Source organism: Tursiops truncatus, chromosome 20 (genome assembly GCF_011762595.2).
Source record: "Tursiops truncatus isolate mTurTru1 chromosome 20, mTurTru1.mat.Y, whole genome shotgun sequence".
Lineage (NCBI taxonomy): Eukaryota > Metazoa > Chordata > Mammalia > Artiodactyla > Delphinidae > Tursiops > Tursiops truncatus.
The window spans coordinates 17,147,729-17,163,368 of NC_047053.1; the positions used below are offsets into that span (position 1 = coordinate 17,147,729).

Consider the following 15,640-nt stretch of genomic DNA (forward strand, 5'->3'; position numbering starts at 1 on the left):
AACTGAGCTCTCAGGGCAGTGTATGCAGGACTGAAAGGCATTCAGCATGTTCTGGCTGAGACTGCATTATGCGTACAGGGATACAGTAGTGTACAAATGAAACAAAAAGTCCTACCCCTGTGGAGCTTACATCCTGGGAGTCGGAGGCAAGGATCAGCAGCAGGGAGACAGGCCCTATATGCAAGTGAGTAAAAGATGTGGCACATTAGAGGGGATGAGGGCTATGGAAGGAGAAAAATGCTGGGTTGGGGGTACAAAGTGATGGAAAAAGAGCCTGCAGTTTCAAATAGAGTAGCCAGGGAAGGCCTAGGGAAGAATCTAGAGTGAGGGGAGCCAGAGAGAAAGGTCAGTGTCTCCCGATCTATGGGATTTTGTCCCCAAGGCAGGTGGATCCCTCCCAGCCACAGAGATGGATGTGTGCAGCAGGGAGGCCGGGACATTTAGATTGTCCTTGTCACACCACACCCCCCACCCCCATCTCAGGGGCTCTGAGGTCAGCTTGTTAAGGAGCCTGCCTCCTGTAGGTCGTTTGTGGATGGGGGGAAACAGGGCAGGAGCCACAGGGCAGACTTGGAGGGATGGATACATTGTGGGAAGGGCAAACGTGGTGTGAATTACTCGGAGTGAGCTGGTGGGAAGTGCACTAGACCAGAGTGGAGAGGGGCTGCTCTCGGCCTGCACTTACTGGCCGAGTGACCCTGGCAAGTAATTCCACGTGTAGAATGTAGGCAATAATAATACCTCTGACCTAGGGTCATTGTGAGAGTGTAAGGAGAAGCTCTTCGCACAGGGTCTTGGCACTGAAAAATTTCTCACTGACTGAGAGCTACCATCATCATCACATGTTAATATTCTCTAAGGCAGGGTTTTTCAAACTGCAGGAGGTAACCCATGAGTGGATCATGAAATAAATTTAATAGCTTGCAAGCAGCATTTTTTTTTTCATGGAACAGAACAGGATTGCATCAAATATATTTGCGTGTATAAGAATTGTTTCATAAAACATTTTATATACATATATAGATAAATTTCCTACCATGGGGCATGACTGAATGTTTGAAAACCACCGTTCTAAGGCAGTGTTTCTCTAAAGATGATCCTAAAGAGTGTTTTTCTAATTAGTAATTTGCGGGCCACTGCCCTCACTTTTGCCATAGCAGAATACCACTTGTGTTATGATTTACTAAATACTGCTCTTTGAGTTAGCTCATTTTAACCTCATCGTAACCACAATATTCTTGAAATTTATTTTTGAAAATATGTATGACATATTTTTAGCCTAAAACCATCTCACACATGCGCACCACGCTTTGGGAACACGAGTGGTAAGGAGCGTCTTTGTGAAAGCATTCTCTGAAAGCTGGGAGCTAACAGAACTGAGAGACACAGAGGCGTCCCAACCCTTTCAGGGTCCCGTTCTGCCCTGGAGGCAGGCCCAGCCCCACTGCCCAGTTTTCTGAATTCTTGTGGTTGACCTTCCCACAGTGGCCACCTCAAGAAGCAAAGAACAGGCCCTGTCTGCTTGCGGACTGGCTCGGGACCTTTCCTGGGATGTAACCCCGGTGGAGGAGGCCAGAGCCCTGGTGTATCTATCTTTTCTCTTGTGAGCTGTGTCCTGACGCTGCACCAAGTTTGCAGATTTCCTTTCTTGTCCAGCTTTGATTCCATTGATGGGATTAGGTGCCCCCTACGGCCATGTCCTTTGATGTGGTCAGGGGGTAGCAGGGAGATTTCAAGCTCAGGGAGCAAATCTTAATCTTCTGCGGGCTTCTCTGGGATCAGCGCTGGGGTAAACCCATTACATCCCTGCACTTTCATCCCCCCAGGACACCGGCTCCTCCAGGCTCCTCAAGTCTCAGAGATCCAAAGGGTTTGTCAGATTTAGAGACAGTAATAAAAGGGGAAGAGAAAGCAGAGCATGAACCCCAGACCCCTGCCAGCACCGGCAGCATCACCAGCAATGTCAGGGCATCTTCCTCTTTCTTCCCTTCTAATCCTGGGCTCCCACAAAATGGGGATTACAGAGGCTTGGGGCCAGAGGCCCGCCCTGCCCCCGGCACTGGGCACCACTGCAGTGCCTGGCTGCCATCTGCCCTCCATCCCTCCCAGAGCTGCTCTCCTGGGAGCACCTGGTCCTGCACATCTGTCTGCCCTGCCGTCGTCATGTGGGGTGTGGGGCCAGCTGGCAAACTGAACAGATAAAGCACTCAGCCCTCACCACAGTGAAGTCTTAAGGCACGATTTGGATCGGTGAGGCCAGGAAACAGAAGAGAGGAACATAGCCAATATCTATGTGTGGCCACAAGCAGGTATGTCTCATTATTTAAATTGAACCTGACTCCAAGGCTCCATCCGAAGAGAGGCAGGGCAACTCCATCTCAGTCGTTATTCGCGTTTACCCATCCCTCCCTCTGCCGTGGTCCCTGGAGTCCTGGCCATCTTGAGGGTGGGGATCCTGGCTTTTGGATGCTCCAGACTGGTCTCAAGATGAGGCATGTGGTTACTCCCCCCCCCCGTCCCGGCGTCTCCAGAGAGAGAGAGAGAGTGAGGCACTAGGTCCCCACCAGAAGGGATTCTACCGAACTCGGATCCCTCTCCAACCTTGCGAAAGCTCTCCCTCGGCCTCGAAGCTTTTCTGTACCATCCTTCCTCCCTACAGTCCCCCTAAAGGAACTCGGGTTTTCAGAAAGCACAACCAGGAAGAGAGAAGTGGGTAAGCAGACAACTGGAAGGGGGAGAGGAAAACACAAAATTAACATTTCAAAAACTGTGCTGCACGGCCCTCCGCCTGGCGCCTTACATTTATTTTCTCGTTGGTTTGCGAACGAGAAGGGCCTGGCCGGCCCCAGGTTCCAGGTGGGGAGGTTGAGGCCGGCCGCAGGAGCGCTTCGCCGGGCCGGCGACGCGGCCTGGGAGCAGAGCGGCCGGCAGGGGGCTCTCGGCGCCGGCCTTCGCGGGAGGAAGCGCTGGCTGCGGCTCCGACCGGTCAGAGGAGGAAAAGGGAAAATTACTGGAGCTCGGGGGCGGGAAGGGCTGCGTGACTGGGAGGAAGGCACTTGAGACTGTCGAGTCTGGCAGCCCGCGGCCGGATTCGATCCCCGGGGCAGCTCGGACGACCAGGGAAAGGGGCGCCGGTGCGGCCCCCACCCCGCCCGGTGTCCTCCCGCGGGTGCCGCAGGCTGGAGAGGGCTCCGCGGCCCGGGGCGGGGGCGGGGGCGCCGAGGGGCGGGCGGAGGGGGGGCCGGGGCGGGGCGCGTCCGCCCGGCTCCGGGAGGCGGTGCGGGCGGGCGCTGGCCGTGTCCGCCCGCCGGGAGCCGTGGGGCGCGCAGCCTTCCTGATGTGTCACCAGCACGTGGAGCCAGCTCGGGCTGCGCTGCGAGCGGGAGGAACTCCCCTAACTTTCGAGGGGTCTCGCCGCCCCACTCCTTTCCCCGCTGTGCCCGGCCCGTGCTCCTCGGGGAGGTGGCGGCAGCTGCCCCCAGGTCCAGGACGGGTTGAGCGAGGCCCCGGCCGCCGGCCCGGCGCACGCGGGGCGCCCGGGACGTCGGGGCGCCGGGTCCGGCTGGCGGCTGCTCCCCACGACCCCCGGCTGGGGCGCGGGCTCGGCGGCGCGGGAGGGCGAGGCCTGCGGTGCGAGCGGCCCGGCCGGCCCTGCGCCCGGCGGATCTGAGCGCAGGTAACCCAGGCGGCGCGGAGCTGGGCCTCGCGAGCGCGGCGTGGGATCGCGGCGAAGTTTCTCGGCGTGTAACTCTTGCGCTCGACCGGGGGGGTTGGAGGATGGGGGAAGGCTAGGTTCCCGTGCCTCCCCCACCCCAGCTCAGTGTCTCGGCCTGCACCCCGGCGGCCCGGACGCCGCCGCGCGCTAGGTGTCGTGTAACCCTTCGGGGGCTGGTCTCGGAGCCCTCGGGTCGAGGTCGGGCGAGCAGGATGCCGCCTTTGGGGGACGCCGCTTGGGGAAAACCCAGAATCTCGGATGAGCAGAGTGCCTGGAAAGCGGGCAGTCGGATCCAGTCCCAGGAAGCCCGTCGGGGCCGCAGCCCGAATCCGAGACGCGCGGGAGCTGAGAGCTGGGTCTTTGCGGGCGAGATGAGGGTGTCGGTTCAACTGGCCTACAAAGTCCCAGTTCTCGGCCCCCGGGACCGACGGCTCCTCCTCGCCCCTCACCGTTTTCTCCCGGGCGGTTGAGAGGTAGGCGCCCAGGCAGGGACAGGGACCCCGGCCGGGCCGCACCTCTCGGGGTCCACACTGGAGATGGGGTGGCAAGGCACGCTCGCCGCGGACTCTGTGCGGAGGTTCGAGGGATCCCTGGGCTTGGCAGGAGCAATGGGAACGCACTCGGAAATTCGAGTTGGTCACCGCTTGCGGTTCTTGTTCTCCGGGTGGAGCCGGATCCCCGCCGGGGCCGACCTGGAGGAAAGGGAGAGACGGAGCCCCTCTTCCTAACCGGCGGAGCCTATTCGTCTACCAGGCCCTGCCCTGCTGCGCGTTCCAGAGCCGCAGCCGTGAGCTTGGGAGTGGTGAGGACCGCCCGAGGTCTAGAGTTGTCCCTGGGAATATGGGCCGGGATGTGGAGGTTTTGCCCCTCTCCCTGCGCCCCACCACCATTTCTTTAAAGATGCGTCTTTGTGGGTGTGTTCCTAATGGCTAGCCTTTTGTTCCCTGACATTTGCGGCATAATGCTGACCCACCCTGAGTCTCCTGAATGTTTTATGCTGAGATTCCCTTCTTAAACCATTTATTCAGTAACTTTGCTTCTACCTTCCTCCTGCAAAAGAAAAAACCCACACTAACCCCTGAAACCTCCGGTCTGCCTGGCGTTGGAACTTTTTACTTTTGTTTGTTTGTGTTGTGTTTTGGCTGTCTTGGCAGTGAGGTGACCTGAGCTGTGCGAAGGACCAGTTGACAAAATAGGGCACTTTGGGTCCCCTTCTTCCTGGCTTTGGAAAACAGGAGAGGTTTCTAGAAGCAGGGAGGAGGGAGAGGGAGAAACCAGCCCAGCCAGGTTGGCCCACCTCTCTCGAAGTTGTGGAAGCTTCTTCTAGAGGCTTCTCCAACTTATGCGGGTCCGTGTAGAGGAGACCTCACAGGGTACCTACCACATCTGTGTCCCTGTTTTGGTGGCCGTGAGGGGGCGTGAATGGAGGGGAGCCCCATGGGCTGTGGGATCACCGAGGCAGGGTTGGGCCCGTGAGCCCAGGAGTGGGCATAGCCCCAAACTGCAGTTGGCCGGCATTTTTTCCGTGTGAGCTTTGTCCTGCTGGCTCTAACCAGTGGACTGTGCAGACGTCAGAACTGTGGGAGAGAAGAGTTTATTTGGCCAAGTATCTAAATGTACAGGCATCTTGATCAGTTCTGAGGCATAATCGTCTCGGAGTGGACTGGTGGGAGTTTCAGCTGGAGGCTTTGCCCTAATTAAGGAAAACGCTCTGTTCAGAGCACTGAGTCAGAGTACTGAGTTCTCCCTTTGAACCCATGCCTCTCCCGGCCTTGGGGATCAGTACCTTAAATTAAATGAAGTGGAAATCTCCAGAATTTTGCGTGGTCATAAAACATCGGCAGGACTGGTCTGGAGCAGTGAGGTGCAGAAAAGCTTTGCAACCACCCTGGAGGGGACGAGGGGCAGAAATCACTGGGAATAAGGGAAAAGGAGCCGGGCAGCGCCCCAGGCCTCCCCTGGCCTGGCCCAGGTAGCGGCAGTTTTCCCTCAGGCTGTGCCCGGTTCTCAGGGGCTGCCCAGAGTTTTAGGGATTTTTAGGAAATGCCTCGGGGCTTCATTTCTTTGGGTGGGGGTGGGAGTGAATGGTTAGGCTTTTCCTTTGCAGGATGTAATGGAGTCGGCTATGCCGTGGGCTGGCCTGGCCTCCAGCAGCTGATTTGTGCTGTGATTTAGGCTGTGGTATTTAGGAATTGTGTTTTAGCTGCGAGCTTTTTGATTTCGCCGCCCCTTTTGAATCCTCATAATTCCTGAAGCAGATGCCTCCTCCCGCCCCCCCACCCACCCCAACCCCAATCCACCCCTCTAAGCTGGGTACCTAGAAGCTTCGCGGGGGGGAGTGGCTTGAACGGCAGACTTGTTTGCCCTGGAGCCGTCTTCAGAAAGCAGCTATATGCAAGGTGGGAAGCTGGTGGGAGCGTAGGATTTTAGCCAGACCCCCAGGGAGACGCACGGAAGACTCGTGAAATCCAGCTGGACTCATGGTCCTACCTACTGGGAGGAAACGTGCATTCCCTTAACTCTTAAGTAAATTGCAACCTGGTGAATAATTAACCTTGCCCATTTCGCTTTTTTTCTTTTCTTTTTTTTTAGAAAAATAATATCCCAACCTGTGAAAGATTAGAGATCAATTTTTGTTCAGCACGATTGCATTGACAAAGGAGCACCGGGAGAAGCCGACCCTTTCCCCTCCACCCCCAAGTCCTAGCAACTCAGGAAATTCTGCTACTTAGAAATCCCTCCAGGGTTTCTCTGGTGGCAGTTGGGAGGAACGGCCTCTGAGCTGCCTCCCTAGGTTCCTCTGCCCAAAGCCAAGCTGTCTGAACCCTCAGCAACGGTCAGGATTCTGTCCCTTACTTTCTGTAGCGACAGCTTGGCCTTCACTCCTGCATGGAGTTGATTCTGCTGTCAGGCCAGTTTCGGGCTCTGCGCGGGATGGTAAATATTTGGCCTGTCTCAGTTCTTTTACACAAAAGAACAGCGCTCCTAATCTGGGACAAGTCCAGGGAAGAGTTGTCTCAGAAACAGGGGATCCATCTGGGGTCCATGAAGGGTTTTTCTCGAAGTAGCCCAGTGTGAGCGCCATGAAGGCGGATTTGGGGTCCAGATGTGTTCAAGTTGGAGTCCTAGCTGCCACTTGCCAGCTGGGTGGCCTTTGACAGGTAACTTCTCTGTGCCCATTTCTTCTCTTGTGGACAAGGGGTCTGAGACCTCCCTTGTAACGCTTTGGTGAGGCTTAAATGAAAACTGCAGGCACCGTGCCTGGAACACACCAGTAGACCTTCGACTGGCTGTCCTCATCTCCTCCGCCCTCTTATTTTCAATAAGCACGGGTGGGCCTTGGGCAAGTTATTTAACCCACTGGGAACAGCAGCTTTGTAATCCTAAAGCGGGATGATGCCTGGGAACCCCTTCCCCGGTCCGAGTCTATTGTCCACCATCCATGTGGCAGGGAGCGTGCCAGGCTGGGGTTACAACTGTGGGTAAGATGGGCGTGGCCCGTTGCTGCCCACTCCGATTTGTACCCCAGCTCTGAGCACAGATGAAGGGTATTGTGAGTCCTCTTGTTAGAGCTGAGGCTGCGACTCCGAGGGGAAAGGCTCCCCCAGGATCACACAGCTGCCTCTGGGGCCGAAGGAGCAGGAAGCCTGGCCTTCTGGGTGCAGTAGGGCCTCCCGGGTAGGGTAGGAGCCAGCGAGCTGTGGAACAGGAGGTGGGTGGGTCTGGATTAGCCCCGTTGCTTCAAGGAACCCTGGGTGCGCAGAAGTGGCTACCTCGCACATCTGCCCTGCCGTGCGTCCAGCCTGAAAGGTCCCAAGACTCCACGTTTCATGGAAGGTCCCCATGAAAGGCGAATTGCCACAGCTGCTCTTGGCCCGCTCACTCGTTGACCCAGCTGGCAAGACAAATGCACTCTAGTGGGACCAGTCAAGCAGGGTACGGAATCGAAGGGCTGGGCGAGGGAAAGGAAATACTTGGATGTTACAAAAAGTAATATCTGCAGAGTAGTCACCATGGGAAAGAAAAATCAGGATTTCGTTGGACTTCCTTATCCTTTTTTATGGCTTAGTGATGTTTTTATTTTGCATTTCGAACTAGAGGTTGAGATGGACCATAATCTCTTCAGTGCTTTAGAGCCCGGGGCAGTGGGCAGGGTTTCCTGGGACGCGGAGCAGCAGGTGACTTCTCACCCACTGTGCAGCTCCCTCCCTCCTCCCTCTGGCACGCTCTGGGGAATTTTGAAATTGCCCTGTGGCCAGACCCCTGTGTTTGCTGCCCAGGAGGACTGGGGAAGGAGGTGCTGTGTAGACCAACCATTGCCTGATTTTAATCTCAGCTCTGCCACTCTGGGCCCGAGAGCCCCCTTCTCTGTCAGGTGGGCGGCTGGCCCAAATAGCGTGCACACCCCTTGTGGGCTTAACATCCTTCTAAGTTTCGGAGCCCCGAGGCGCAGAGGAGGGCACCGGGCTGGGACCCAGGCCTGGGGTTGGGAGGGGCGGGAGGGGTGGGGGAAGGACTCAGAGATGTGCAGCTGGGAAAGTTGGATGAGTCTGTGAGGACTTGGTGGTTCATTCTCATGAAACGCGCTTCCTCTCACTGGATTTCTGCCCTGGGGTGTGTGGGGTTCAAGGCAGAACGCTGGCTGCTTCTTGGTGACTGAGGCTTAAATTCGGGTTTTTCCATTCTCTGTCTCCTCGTCCACCGTAAGGTAGACCTCCTCCCGCACCCTTTTGAAAACAAGTCACTTGCATTGCTGTTTATATGCTGCTGGCTCCTGGCTTTCCAGGAGGCCGAAGGCTGGCATTGGGGAAAGGGCGTCGGCTTTGCAGGCTCCCCCGTGGACTAGCTGGGTGACCTTGGACCCGTGACATGCCTTTTTGAGCCTGTTTCCCCATCTGTGATGATACATGCCCACTGTGTAGTGTGATACAGGGGTCACATGAGAAGGCCGGTGTGAAATGCCGGGTGGTTTGGGGGGACGGCGGGGGAGTACATGGTACCTGTTGTTAAGCGACACCGTAGCTCACCCCAGGGCCTTTGGGGCCAGCGAAGAAAGCCCAGTGAGGTCAAGGAAGTGCACACCCTGAGCCTGGTGAGCCTCCTTACTGCCTTAACATCTGGGGAGAAAACATTGGAAGAAAAGCAGTACGGATGGGGCTAGAGGGGGGGCGTTTCCTGTTTCTACGGGGAGGTATGCCCGGTACAACCTAAGAGGGGTGGCTGTGGGGCAAAGTCACCGACTCTTCCAGGAGTGGGTGGATTTCATCCCTTACTAGTGGGAGAGTCGGGATAACGTTCTCTTGAATCCTTTCCTCTGGAGCCTGCTGCGGTGAGCTTAACAACATGGGGGGGGGAAAAAGTTAAAAAAAAAATGTGTCTTTGCTCTTGGAACCAAGAGGGCGATTAAACAGATACTTGGAACCAGGACTTGCGTATAAGCAAATGTTGGTCTCCAACTTGCCTGGCCAGACCACTGTATATCTGGGAAAAGTCAACCAGACCACTTGCTCCCAGCTGGTGAGTGTGGAGGGTTCTCCCGCCGCCCTGGGCTGCGTCTCTCTCCCTCTCCCCCTGCCCTGCCTCTCCTCCCATGTCTGGTGATAGCAGGCGTTCATTGTCGCCCAGGTCTGGGTGCATGCGAACCTTGGCCAAATCGCTGAATGTTAAAATATCACATTTCGACAATGGGCCTTTTTTGTAGAGCTGGGGATAGAGGGGGCAGTGTTGAGATGCTGGAAAACCACTTAAGCTTTGACAGTGGAAACGGGCAGGGTCCAGGATCCTGACTTTGAACACAAGGGGTGAAGGTGGAGCAGCGAGGGGCACTCCTTAAAATAGAAGTAGGGCCCCGAGAACCAGCTCCCCCTGTTTCCAGAGCCCGAGGTGGGGAGGGAGGGGGCTGCGGCCAGCCTACCCTGGCATCCTCCCTTTTGTCCTTTCGGTGAATTTTGTTGTAATTAGACAAGTCGTGACAAATATCCCATTGCCCTTTGGGCCGGGGAGCTATGAGGAGTCCTCCCTGGAAGCCCAGCCCAGTTCACTTGGGAGCCATAATTAGGCAAGAGAACAGTTCACGGGCCCTTGATTCAATAAAGACCCTTTTATGATGTTGGTTTTTCCCAGAAAAATAATACCACTTTGCCCCATTTATTGCATTTAGATGTGTAATCATATTAGGGCTCAGCAGCCCCGGGGACTGAAGTTACATAGTTGGGGTTTTCACCAAAGGCTGTTACCCAGGCTTCAGAGGGAAACAGTGTCCTCAGAGAGGGGAAAAAACAAAAAAAAAGGCAACAAGGAACATTTTTGAGGATTTTTCTCGCTTGGCATTTCAAGGACATTTTCTCCCATCAGGGTGAGAAGCGACCCAGGGAAAAAAAAACAAAAACAAAAACAGAAAGTGAAACTAACTCGCCTGGCCAGTGTGGCCGCAGCCCAGCGTGCCCAGCATGGTCCCTCCCTTGTCGCTGACCATATCTGGCAGTCAGATGGGTGGCACGTGCCCGGCGGAGGGCTGAAGGAAATGCCAGAGAGGATGCCTGTGGCCTCTGCACCGGGAGTCGTGGTGTCCCAGCACGTCTCCACCTCGATGGCAGGGCTGCAGGCGCTGGTGTGTGCAGGTGTCCTCTGCCTCGCCCAAGCCCCCCCTGTTGGGGCAGTCAGCCCTGACTAAATATAGTCCTGGAGGTCCCGGCGGCTTTCGGTTTGTTGGAAGGCTTTGCTTGGCCCCGCCCACGGCCCCCCGGAGGCACCATCTTCCATGCATTTGCATATGGATGGCGCTCTCACCTGCAGGCCCCCTCTCCATGCAACCATCCCCTCTTACCTTCTAACCCCAGACCTTGTGTCAGGCAATGACTAAGAACGTCTCCCAATCACTCACGGAGTAAAAATCCCACCTAGAAATCTGCCCAGGGCTGGGGTGTTGGTAGAGATCACCAGTGGTGTCCAGAACTTCTTTCCCAATTAGAGGTTTAGAAATCTCAGGCGATGAGGAAATTTCTGAGAGTCCATTCGTAGGTGTGCTCTATTAAGAAATAGGGTAGGACCTTTCATTAAAACTGTGTTGCATGAAAAAGGGGGAAAATCCATGTAACTCCAGGACATCTGATGACAGTTATTGCTGAAATAAGTATCTTTTCAGATATCATCCTTTAATGCAGAAGAACTGGTTCGTCTATTTATAGATATTGCATATTAAAATATTCTTTCAGTGTCACTACTATCAAGATGTGAGGTCTAGTTTTTTTTCAATCTTATACTTCAGACTTTTTGGAAAAAGTGCTATTGTTATATATTTATAACACATAAAATTGTTTTTCGGTTCCCCCCCACCCCCAAAAGGAATATATATAGAACACCTGAAACCGGCTTCTCTAATTAGTACATTTTTCTACTTAGCTGTTAGGAATTGGTGATGGGATCAGTTATTTTAGATTTCCAGTGAAACTTTGGCCACAGGGAGGTACACCAGGGGGAAAAAATCACTGGTTTTCAGTTTTGGCCACCCCTCACTCACCTGCTCCCCCCCGAAACACCTAATGTGCCTGTGCACCAGGCAGCAACAGTGACAAGAAAACAGTTTTATTTTCCTTGTCCCAAGTCGATGGAGTTGGAGAAGTTACTCATTTATGTCAGCCTCTCTCTGCTCCTGCCAATGGAGCAGGCAGATGAAGTTTGGGCTTAAATACTATTTTTTTTTCCCCCCTACATTCTTCAGCAGTTATGTTAGTAGCTGTTCTTTGGAGAAAAAGTTCTGGTGGTCTGAGTTCCTTCAGTTCGTATTTTCTGTGTGCTTTGTGCGTGGTTTCTGTGCCTGGTGGCCTGGGGGTCGGTAGCCTGCAGGAGTTGGGACCTCCAACCAAGACCAAGAAGTGAAGTCTGGACCCAGCGTTTGCACTTTGTGACAGTTGCCGGTGCAAGCCCGTGATCATTGATTGACTGATTGATGGATCACTGCTCTGGGTCTCAGTTGCGGCAGGCACGCGGGATCTAGTTCCCTGACCAGGGATCGAACCCGAGCCCCCTGCGTTGGGAGCGTGCAGTCTTACCCACTGGACCACCAGGGAAGTCCCAAGCCCCGCAGTCCTTTATTCAAAATTCTGAACTCCAGAAAACTCTGAAAACCAAAAGCTGTGTTGATAGTGAATTTCCTGGGGAATCCTGACCCGAAATGAGACTATTAGAGTCTATGTTTCTCTTGGGGAGAGTGACTCTTCATGGCTTTCACGGCAGAGACATTACTGTGCGTAATTCCGGGGGACGCCCTATGGCATAGTATGCGGCCTGTGCACCACGTTACCTGAAAAATTCTGAGCCGTGTAGGGGCTGAAGGTTTGGGGTATAAGGGGGCTCACCGTGGTATCCTCGGTACCCAGCCGGGTGCCTGGTGCCTCCTAGGTGCTGAGCGAATACTGATCAGAAGCAAGGGGCAGCCAGCTTTGTCCGTGAAGGCCAAAGAGTAAATATTTTAGCCTTTGAGGGCCGTGGGGCCTATGTTGCAACTCTTCTGCTCTGCTGTTGGAGTGTGAAAGCGGCCATAGATAATACATAAACGGGTGAGTGCCTGTGTTCTGATAAAACTGTAAGGATGGTGGGTGGGTGGGTCTGGCCTGTGGGCCCACAGTCGGCTGACTCCTATGAGGAAGATGAACGCATCCTAAACGTAGACCCTTCCCCATTCTGTTAGCCCTGCTGTCTGCAGGCCTGGTCTGCTTGTTTCCCTGCCCCAGTGGAGTCTCTTTACTAAAGAGATAAAGGCAGTGCCCACCCCTGGCATCGGCTCCTCCCATGTTCTGGACACATGGCCAAGAGGGAGGCGCTGCCCTCCCTGGACCGGCCTGGTTCGTGGGAGTGGGTTGTTTGTGTGGACGAACGTGTTTGGGCTCCGGTCTAGCCTTGCCGAAGGCACATCGCTCGGGCCTTCACCCACTGATGAGTTTTTTGGGGGCTGAGCCAACCTCGGGGCAGGCTGGCTGTCAGCGGCAGGCCAGGCAGGGCTGGAGTTTGTGGGGCGTGGTGGGAGCTGAGGGGGGGTGAGCGTGAGCGTTTAGGAGGTGTTCTCAGCCAAAGAATTTCTGGCAGAGGGACATGGGTGAACGTAAACCCAGGGGCTCTGATGGCTGAGTTTCAGGTCTCCTGGCTGTGTTCATCCCAGCCCTGGAGCGGCCAGCAAGGGTGGATGAGGCCAGCGAGTCCAAGAAGGCTTTCCACTGCGGTGGAGGCGCAAATCCAGCCGAGCCCTGTGGCTCCACCCCACGGTGGGCTGGCCCGGGGTGGGGTGGCTGGACAGAGGGCAGCACCTTGCCGAGCTCACGCCCCTAAGCTGAGCGCCGGGAGCAGCAGCGTCCCTAAGCCCGGCTTCTGCAGGCCCCCCCCCCCCGCCCCCCCGGCCAGCCCCTGCTGCAGGCCCTGGCTGTGTCCAGCTGCTTCTCTGTAGCAGGGGCGCCCCCAGGACATTCTGGGACTGCTGCTCTCTGCTCAGCCACCTCCTTCCCTAGTCCGGGTGGAACCGCTGTATGGTTTTCTTTCGTAAGCAGACTCCGAACAAGGCTGATGTCTCTGGTCGTTGGCCTTTCTTTTCCTTCCCTCATGGTTTTGTGGGCTGCTGGCTATTTTAGGGACTCTGAGTTTAGAGTGCAGCCTCCTTGCTCTGCAGCTCCCTTGGAAGACTCGATGGCTTCTCAGCCCCCAGCAGAAGGGGGCAGCCCCAACGTCATCAGGGTGTGTTCAGCACAGGGCGAGGGCTTAGGGAGGCCCCGAGGAATGGCTCTAGGGGCTGGTGTGTTTGGTGTTGGTTAGCTCTGCTGTCAGAGCCAGGCTCGGGTGGGTCCCCATCGCACACCTGGCACGGCCTGGGGGATCCTCTGGCCGCCGCCCGGGGCCAATCATCTTGTTATTGAGCTCTGGGGCCAGGCACTGCTTCTCATACTTGGGTGTCCTTGTGAACCACCCAGGGAGCCTGTTAGCAGCGCAGACTCCAGAGCCCCTCGGTTGACCTAGGGGTCCTGGGGTCAGCGTTGTTAATAAGTGCATGTGATGTTGGTGGTTCCAGGGCCGTGCTGCCGGTGGCCAATAGGTAAAGCAGCGTGATGAGTGTGGAGTCAGGGGGAGCAGGGAGAAAGAAGGGGCTCTAGCCCAGGGAGGGGCTGCGGTCACCCAGAAAAGGTGAGCTGAGTCTTGAAACACAAAGCAGGGCAAAGTAATGATCGCTAACTCTGACGGAATGCTTGTTGCCAGGCACAGCTGTAAGCCTTTATGGGAATGGACTCATTTATTTTTCCATATGTCCCCTTTTTTGGATTTCCTTCCCATTTAGGTCACCACAGAGCATTGAGTAGAGTTCCCTGTGCTATACAGTAGGTTCTCATTAGTTATCTATTTTATACGTAGTAGGGTATGTATGTCAATCCCAATTCACACCACCGCCTGGGTATCCATACATTTGTTCTCTACATCTGTGTCTCTATTTCTGCTTTGCAAATAAGTCATCTGTACCATTTTTCTAGAGTCCACATATATGCGTTAATATACGATATTTGTTTTTCTGTTTCTGACTTACTCCACTCTGTATGACAGACTCTGGGTCCATCCACGTCTCTACAAATGACCCAGTTTCGTTCCTTTTTCTGGCTGAGTAATATTCCATTGTATCTATGTGCCACATCTTCTTTATCCAGGAATGGACTCATCTACTCCTCCCAGCAACCCCATGAAATAGGTAGTTACCATGATCTTGGAGCACAGCGGGGTTAAGGAGCTTGTCCAAGGTTCTTGGCTAGTCGGTGGTGAACTGGGTCTCACCTTCCTCCTGTTCCACTGCATTGGGGCTGGGGCACCCCAGGCAGCGAGACCCGCTCATGCAGAGGCTGTGCGGACCAGGGCTGGGGCTTTCTTAGGAGGCGGTCATGTTGCTGAATGGTTCAGACGGCTCCGCTCGTAGCGTGTGGGGAGAGTTTGGGTTTTGCTGGTGGAGTATACGGCCGTGGTCTTGGTTAAGGCAGAAGGTTGCAGCACGGTGACAGCTGCTGGAACATAGCTTTGAGGGGGCTGAGGCTGTAGTCGGGCAGCCGGGGTTCTGGGCACACGTGCTCTTTGTCTGAACAAGGCAGGACCCCGGGGTGTGGGGAGAGGGTGCAGCGTTAGTGCCCAGGGAGCAGCAAGGCCTGTGCCCTCACACTGGTCCCAGTTGCCCTCTGAGAAGGAAGAATTCTCCATGGTCTGAGTCCTTGGAGTCTCCCAGGGAGCCTGGCCCAGCTCTTGGGGTCTGAGGGCAAGGGGGAAACTGCTTGGAGAGGGGAGGACACTTTTGTTGGGAGCCGACCAACCGCTCTGTATGCTTCTTCAGTCCTCAGGTCGCCCTGCAAAGGGGCTGCTGCTTCCTATTTGCTGATGTGCAAGTGGAGGCACAGAGAAGCAAAGTAAGCAGGTAGCGGCACCAGGTGTGTCTCCTGTGGGATGCGCTTTTCACTGCAGCGGGTCCCCCTTCTTCTGAGAGGCCTGCACACACGGCAGGAGTGGTGACCAGGCCCCTCCCTGAGGAGTGGGTGCAGTGGCAGGCTGGGTGGGGCAGGCTCCCAGCAGCCAGCTGGGCAGATTCCAGCTGAGCTGGGGCCCTGGGTGGGATGGCCTCGCTTCAGGGGACGGCTTCAGGGGACGGTTACCGGCTGATGGGTGGCATTCTGAGGAGTCAAAGGCCCAGGGTCTGTGGGAGTGGCCTGCTGGGGCCTTCCTGGTCGGGGCGCCCTGATGCTCGGAGCTGAGCCTCTGCCGCCCTGGAGGCTCACCTGAGTCTGGGGGCACGAGGGATCCCTCATAAAGGAGGACCTTAAACCAAGCTCTGATTCCAGAGCCCCTTTCTTCCTCCTGTAAGAAAAAATAATCAGCCAGCGGCCCCTCCTGTTTTTTCTCGCTGGCCGCTTTCTG

The 15,640-nt window shown here is 55.5% G+C and overlaps 1 protein-coding gene and 1 long non-coding RNA gene across 15 annotated transcripts in view; one reads left to right on the forward strand and one right to left on the reverse strand.

The window, feature by feature from the left end:
• Positions 1 to 2,562: 2,562 nt before the first annotated feature.
• LOC141277417 (uncharacterized) overlaps positions 2,563 to 15,640 on the forward strand; it is a 34,509-nt gene continuing 21,431 nt past the window's right edge. Inside the window, exon 1 of the long non-coding RNA XR_012328811.1 lies at positions 2,563 to 2,713. This is a non-coding gene — a long non-coding RNA (uncharacterized lncRNA). The remainder of the gene's footprint in view (positions 2,714 to 15,640) is intronic.
• Positions 10,327 to 15,640, reverse strand: part of COPRS (coordinator of PRMT5 and differentiation stimulator) — a 210,806-nt gene continuing 205,492 nt past the window's right edge. For 11 of the 14 annotated variants that reach the window (XR_012328805.1, XR_012328803.1, XR_004523851.2 and 8 more), the window contains one exon: positions 10,327 to 15,580. The gene's annotated coding sequence lies outside the window, so the exon portion shown is untranslated. The remainder of the gene's footprint in view (positions 15,581 to 15,640) is intronic. The other 3 variants (XR_012328809.1, XR_012328808.1, XR_012328810.1) reach the window with 3 other exon arrangements.